Genomic DNA, 8,023 nt, shown 5'->3' on the forward strand with positions numbered 1-8,023 from the left:
GGAGAGGATGGTTAGTTGGGATGGGGATTTGCTCTAATTTGGCAGCTAAACTCTATTGTGGGCAGGGGTGGGCTCTGGGCTCAGCTCTAGAACATCCTCTGCTCCTAGCACAGGTAGGGTGACTGAGGCTCCAGTGGGGATGGCCAGCAGAGCCCAGGCTCCCAAATTCTCAGGCCTGAAGCAGAACTCTTGAGTGGCAGCCTCCAGGGCCTCCTTTTGGGGTTGCAAGCTGTGTGGAGGCCAGGAGTGCCCAGAGACAGAGGGGAAATAGCCACTGTCATTTCAAGTGTGTGCAGGGGTCCACCCCTTCTCCTTCCACACCAGCCTTGGCGGAGGCAGCAGCTCAGGCAGAAGGGAGGCTGGGGGAGGGGAGGGCAGAGCTTGCAAAGGAGGAGGCAGGAATTCTGGTTGGAAATAATTCAAATGAGGCTATGAAACCAGAACCCTGTCTCAGAACAAATTGGCCAGATTTGGCCTGGGGGGAGGAGGGTTACAAGGGGAATGGAGGAGGTTAGCCCTGGCTGAGGGGGGAAGGGTTGGCTGGACTTCGAAGTGTGTTCCCAAGAGGAGCCAGGCCTGAGCTGCCATGGGTAGAAGGGGGCAGCCGCCCCGCCTGCCACCCACCCTCCCCCCACCATTGCCTGCCATGATGTCAGAGGGAGAAGCCAGGGGCCCCAGCCACCCATCTGGCCTGTCCTGGAGGAAACAGGTCTAGTCCATCACTGATGTTCTTTAGAACGGCTGGGCTGTGACCCTGTCCCTGCCCCCAGCCCTGCTCTACCTCTGAAGCAGAGGAACCCTGTGACTCCATCTTACCGAGTATTCTTCAGAAGTTCTGTTTCCCTTCTTAAGTCCCCCGCTCTGTGCACAGCCCGGGGTAAAGGATGAACTCAGCTAAGGCTAGGTGACTTAAAAAATGGACTCTCATTTCTTGTTCTAACTGACGAGGTATCTGGGGGCCTCTCACAGAGCAGGACTGCCCGGGCAGCCTGGGAAATGCCTCTTTTCCCCAGTCATGGGTCGGAAACAGAGGAGGGGTGGGCAGTGGGGATTCACACGGGGTCAGGCAGGGGCCTGCCATCGAGGAAAACCAAGGCCTTCAGAGACTCATCAAAGGAGTGCTGTGTGAAAGAGGCGATCTTGGAGGGGTCACTGGGTTCACACTGCCTGGAGAGGGACGAAGGCCAGTCTGGTTGGGGGTGGAGGGAGGCGGCTGGGGCGACAGGCTGAGAGAGGCCCAGCATAGCAGGCTCCTGGTCCAGCTCTAGCTTCCCCTCCAGCGTCCAGCGGGCTTGCCAGCTCCAGGCGGAGCTCCAGAGAGCTCTTCTCCAGGGAGAAGCTCTGTCTGTCTGCCTGTCCTGGTCTGGGTGTCTTGGCCCCTACTCAGAGAGGAAACAGGGTTCCTGGCCACCCCACCCCCATGCCTCCATGTCTCCTCAAGGGCCAAAATCAAGTGTTCCAGCCAGGCTAGCCGGAAGCTGGACTCAGTCAGCGGCCATGACCCTCCTCCGGCCTCTCACCCCACCCCTTTTTGCCCTGATCCTTCCCTACTCTGATCCTAGCCCTGGGGTCTGTCTGGCTCGCTGCTCCTTCAACACTTCCTTCATCATGCAGAACTCTGCCTGTGTCTTTCTTCCTTGTGACTCAAGTCCCACCCAGTGGAGAGGGGACGAGAGACTGATTGGGATCCCCTTTCCTGCTCCTCCCGGAGCCCACTAACCACCTGAAGAGCTAACTACCCTCCCATCTCCAGTGTGGGGGGCTCAGAGGCCTCTCTGCCCTTTCCCCTCCTAGAGCCATTAGAGGTCCCAGAATCCTCTCTGCTTCGTCCTCAGTGTGGATTCCCAGGTCTCCACTGACCTGCCTGCCCCCTCAGAGTGTGAGTCTCATTCACTATTCTTGACACCCCTCACCCCACTTCAGTGAGGTCTCAGAATTCTCTCTGTCCTCCCCCAGCCCCAGTGTGGACTTCTAAAGTTCTCCTCTGTGCACTCCCCCATGGGAACCCCAGAAGAAAGTCACTTCTGAGGGAATGAAGGGGGGCAGCCACGGCTCAGGATGAGAAGGACGTGGGCTTCGGGCCCCTCCTTGGGGATCAGGCTGGGCCTGGACTTCTACCCTCAACCCCTCCTCTCAACTGAGGGGACCACTGTGGCGGGCGGAGTGAGCTAGAGGGAGAGGGGAGGGGCAGGGGAGGTGGGGGTACCGGTCTTGTGTTGTTCTTGGCTTGGAGCCCCCAGCCCCAGGGAAATCCTGACTCGGTGGAAAACTGAGCAGGCAGTCAGGCAGGGGAGGAGGAGTTGGAAGAGGAAGAGGAGGAGAAGGGGGAGGGGGACCACAAGCTCAGGGTGAGGTGGGGGTAGGGCCCCACTCATAAATCAATCTCACCAGCTCTCAGGCCTGACAAAAACCAGAGACGCTGTGTCCCTTGGGGGCTGGGGGAGGGGAGGGGGTGCAGATCATCCAATGGGCTTTGGGAGAAAAGAATGAAATGAGGGACAGCATCCTGCTCAGAGGGGCCTGACTCAAGCCCCCCAAAACAACAGGTGTGTGTGTAGCAAACTTCACCACTACGGAAGCTGAACCAGAGTGTGTGTGACAGATTGATGGGGAGGGGGGAGGGGGTGACCCACAGGTCAGCAATTCAGAACATTTTTATTGCCTTGAAATCTGCCCTGGTTCAACTCCCGAAGAACTGTGTGACTTCAGACAAGTTGTTTCACCTCTCCAGGCCTCAGTCTCCCCAGACGTAAGAGGGTGCAGGGTGGATAGAGCCCCACTCTGGCATCTTCCGACGCCCCACTACTGCCCTTTCAGTGCTTGGCAGAGGAAAGCATATTGCTCTGGAGCTGGCAGGACAGCAGTGATGAGTCTAGGCTGGTTTATCACGGTGGCCTTGGGTGGGTCACATAACCTCTCAGAGCCTCAGTTTCTGCCTCTGTCCAATGGGTCCAATAATGCCTCCCTGGCATTGCTGTGATGCCAGTGAGTGAGACAGTGTATGTGTGAGTGAGACAACGTATGTAAAGGGCCCGGTGTGGCAGAATATCAGTCAAAGGTCATTGTTATTTTGTGCCATCTCTTGGGTGTTTGCAAGTCTCTCAGCCTCCCAAGGGTCACCTCTTTCCTTTAACACACAAGTATCAATAACAATCCAGCAGCTCCAGCTCTCAAACTGGCAACGTAGAAACCCTTACAACCCACCCCTCAGTGTTTGCAAGGACTCCTGAGATGTCTGTGTTTCTCCTCCTCCCACTCACCTCTCCTGCCTTGGCCCCGTATTTCAACCAGCAGAAGGAGCCAACTTTTGAGGCATATTCTGTGCCTCTGAGAGAATGCTGAAGGAAAGCAAGACCTGCCAGGAAAGGGAACCCCAGCTAGAGGTTTCAAGAGGGATCACACCCACCCCCTCCTATTCCCTCCAAGCTGTGTTCTCAGCGTGGCCCGGCCCAGTGGATCTGTTCAGACTCAAGAATAAGGATCTGGAGTGGCCTAAGCCAAAGCCATCCCACTCCCTCACCACCCACATACACACTCTAGGGCAGTGGTTCTCAACCGTCCTAACGCCGCGACCCTTTAATACAGTTCCTCATGTTGTGGTGACCCCCAACCATACAATTATTTTCATTGCTACTTCATAACTGTAATTTTGCTACTGTTATGAATCGTAATGTAAATATATGATACGCAGGATGTATTTTCATTGTTACAAATTGAACATAATTAAAGCATAGCGATTAATCACAAAAACAATATGTAATTATATATGTGTTTTCCGATGGTCTTAGGTGACCCCTGTGAAAGGGTCGTTCGACCCCCAAAGGGGTCGCGACCCATAGGTTGAGAACCGCTGCTCTAGGGGTTTCCTGAGAGCCAAAGAAAGAGATGAGCCTGGGGGTGGGGAGACGAGCTTAGGGCAGAAGGTGGGTTGGTCTAAGCTATTTTCCTGAGAAATAATAGTATAACATAGTTGCAAAGAAAAGATTATTTTTTAAAGGAAATAAACACAGCTTCATACCTTGAGGCAGATATAAGAGTCTGAGCCCCAAGATGCAAGGGGCAAGGGAATAAGAGACCTAAGAGGGGTTGGACTCTTCTGGGTGGCTCTTGTGGGGATCAGATCTACTGTTGTCAGAGGCATGGGCTCCCCAGGGTGAAGGAAACATGAGGACCCCGGAGGAGAGGGGTGGCCCCTCCAGGGTGTGGCCAATACAGGCATGCTGTGGTGGCCCTGGGCCCCCTGGGCCCTCTGGTCTTGTGAGGCTTATCTTCACTTGGGTTGCCCCGGGGCTGTGAGGAGTCCAGCCAAGTCAGCTGGGAATGCCTAGAGAGAACATTGCTCAGATAGAGGCTCCCCAGTCTGCAACCTCCAAGACAAGTGGGCATCTAGCCTTTGCTTGACCACTCCCAGGGAGGGGGCACTCATTACCTCGCAAGGCAGCCGCCTCTCCTCTTGGTTGGGTAGCTGAGATGATTGAAGAATTAGAAATGGATAATCCTACAAGCATTGTTAGCTGGTCTCTCTGTGAGAGTGAAGGGGGGTCAGGGAGCAGCTCTGGGTGGGAGGAAGGTAACGCAGGACTGGCTATTTAGGGTGAGGCCCAGGATCCCAGCGAAAAGGCTCAGGCCTGGAAAGCAAGGACAGGGTTTGAGTCTTTGCTCTACCAGTAACTCACTCTGTGGCCTTGAGGGAGTCCCTCCGTTCCTTGAGCCTCAGTTTCCATAACTGTAAACTTTACGGGCTGGGTTTGGGGGACTTGGAAAGGCCCTGCCCCTGGCAACAGATGCTCGTCCATGAGTCTATGAATAGCTGGCACAGAGGGATCAGGTCTTGGTCCGTGGGGGCTGGGCTGGCAGGAGAGTGCTCAGAGAATGGGCCCTGTGTGGGATGGGACAAGGTTCCCTTTCATTTCATGAGGCCTTGGCAGTAGCCCAGGGCCCACAGACTCTCCCTTCCGCCAAGGTCAACCTGACCCTGACCCGGGGGGCACAACTGCCTGGGGCAATTGAGGTCAGGAGCTGGCAACTTGGGAGAAGGAGCCAAGTGCAGAGGTTCAGACTCCTGTCCCCTGGCTGGGGTGAGCGTCTGAGCAACTGCAGCTGTGTGCCTCATGTTCGAGACAGTGGCCGAGGGCCCCGCCTCCTGCAGTCTTGGTGGTCCCAGGAAAGACCTCCACTTGGCCTAAGTGTCAGACAAACCTGGTATGGAATCCAGACCTGCTACTTACTAGCCCAGTGACCTTGGGCAAGTCACTGCCCTTCCTCATCTGGAAGTCAGGGACTCTAATTTCTACCTGGCATGGTTACTGGGACTATAAAGGCACGTGGGAGCATCATGCCCACAGCATGGGCTCCATGAAGACTGGACTCTTCCTGCTGCCTCAGCCCTCTGCTCTTCTTGGTCTGTTTGCTCATTTGGGTATTGGGGCTTTCAATTTTCAGGTCCTAAAATCTGCACAATTTAAAATAGTCAAAACAAACCCTCCACTCTACTTAGACTGAGAGGGAACAAGCCCCGGGCACAGCCTAATGGGTTCCAGGTGTGCTCTGTGCCCTGCAGTGGCTGAACCTGCCTTCGTGGCTGAGGCTGTGACGGCCTGGCTGGCTGGGAAGGCTCAACTAGCCAGACCTTTCCAACCACACTCCCCAGCCTGTGAAGAGTGTAGAGCTGGGCCAGGCCCTACCCAGTATGGTGGGACAGCCAGCTTTGTGCTCAGAGAGCCTGGGGTTCAAAGCCAGGAGGCACTGTGCATAACCCCAGCAGTATGTGGGGGTCTCCCAGACTCTCCCTTCCCACCTCTCCCCAACTCCTCAAATTCATACTGAGCACCTACTGTGTGTCCCGCCTTGATCTCAAGAGGTTCTGGCATTGCTGAGACAATTTTCAGACCAATAAAACTCCTTCTCACAAGAGGTCAACCGTGGGAGTGAACTTCCAGAGAGGCTCAGGGAACCAGGTGGGAGCCCAGAGGGCATAAGTAAGGTTTCTTTTATTACAATTATACAGTAATTATGGTGTTATATAATCAGAGTAACGGCCATCATTTATGAATGGTGAACCATGTGCCAGGTACTATATTTGGTGCTTTCCATACATGAGCTCATCAAATCCTCTCAGCCATACAAGGGGACAGCTTCTGTTCTCTCAGGGAACAGAGAGGGGGCAGGAGGCTCAGGGAGACCGGGGGCCCTGCCTGAGGTTGCACAGTCAGGAAGGGACTGCAGTGGGATGTGAGCCCAAGGCTGTCTGACCTCAAGGCAGGGCCTGTCCAGCTCTGCTATCCTTTTCACAGGCTGGTCCAGCCCTTCCCTAAAGTCACTGAGAGTGCATGTGTGTGAGCGTGAGGATCTGATCAGAAGGCAGAACAGGGAGAGATTTCTCCCTGGAGCAATACCAGAGGCTCAACACCCATAGCAAGGCCCATTGCCCCTCCACCAGCCCCAGCCCACCCTCCTCCCAGTGCTCTGTCTCAAGCGTGTGCCCTGACCCTACCTGGGCTACCCTCTCTCTCAGCCTCCTCACCACCTCTGGATTGCCATCCCCTCACCCCCCAAATCCTGAGCTGGGTAGTGGAGTGGGTAGTGGAGGGCACTGTTTGCATTGGGGCCACCATGTAATCACCTCGCTCCCAACCATGTCAGCTGGGCCCTCCAGGACAGACGGGGCAGTCCCTGTTGGGGGAGGACTGGAGACCCACTCTAGAACTGCAGGTGGTGTGTGGGCATGATTGCAAAAGAGAGGTTACTCTCAGCCCTCCTGTTTGGGTAATTATTAGTAACTAGAGGTCCAGTGCACAAATTCGTGCACGAGTGAGGTCCAGCTGGCCCACCCTGATCAGGAGGATCGACTGGGCTGGCCGGGGGGAGGGGATGCAGGAGGTTGGCCGGCTGGTCCCGCCCCCTGTTGAACTCCCAGTCAAACTGCCAGTCGAAGGGACAATTTGCATATTAGCCTTTTATCATATAGGATAACAATTTGTGGCCTCTATTGCTTCAATAATCATCCCATACATATAAACTTATTGTCATAACTTCTCACATCATTTGGTACTTTTCTTCATAACACCAATTTATAATTATAAATTTATTTACATTCTTTTTTGCAATTTTAATTTATTTACATTATTTATTTATAATTTTAATCTTTTTACAATTAATGATTAATGTATTTACTATATGGTTAATGCCGCCTTCCTGCTAGACTGGGTAGTCTGCTTTTTGCTGTATCCCCAGTGCCTGGCACAGTGTTGATGCATAGTAGGTACTTGACAAATTTTGGTGGCATGTATTTGTGGATGAATGAATGAAATAGAGTCAGTGGGGGGCTAAGAAGAGGTAGGGCAGGACGAGAAGGCTGGGGAGCAGGAGAGGTATGAGGATGAGCTTTTGGAGCCTGTCTATGGAGCTGGGGTGGGACAGCAGGGCCGGTGCCCCCTGAGCAGCTCTGGGATGGGGCAACGAAGCTGTAGGGCCCCTTCACTGGTCCGGAGCTGAACTGCAGCCTCCCCCAGGTAGGAAATCAGAGGGATCTTGTGGCTCAAGGCCTCTCTTGTATCTCTACAGCCTTACAACCTAGAAGGGCCAGCAGCCAACTTTTTTCCCCCTCCTCCCGCTGACACACTCTCAAAAGGGAATTTAGGAAGAACATCCATATTTGGGCCACTTCAGAGAAGCCATGGAAGACCTATCTACAGGTGCAGGATAGGATTTTCCCAGCCTGTGTCCCCTTCCCCTGTGTCTCTAGATCTGTTGAATGCATGACACTCTCTCCATCCCTCAATCTTCCCTCCTTAGTCTCAGTATTCTGGAGATGTGGAGAGGGAAGTTGTGCGGAAGATCTGGGTTCAGAACCAGCTCTACCACGTCGTTCCAGCTGGGAGATCTGGGGACACCTAGCTTCTCCAGGCCTCAGTGTCCGCATCTCTAGAATGGAGGTGCTAATCCACTTGAAGTGTGTGCTGAAGGGTTAAATAAATCAGGTGGGCAGAGCTTTTCTAGGGAAGGCCTGGGCCCCCATTCCTGC

Source organism: Myotis davidii, unplaced genomic scaffold (assembly GCF_000327345.1).
Source record: "Myotis davidii unplaced genomic scaffold, ASM32734v1 scaffold27, whole genome shotgun sequence".
Classification (NCBI taxonomy): domain Eukaryota; kingdom Metazoa; phylum Chordata; class Mammalia; order Chiroptera; family Vespertilionidae; genus Myotis; species Myotis davidii.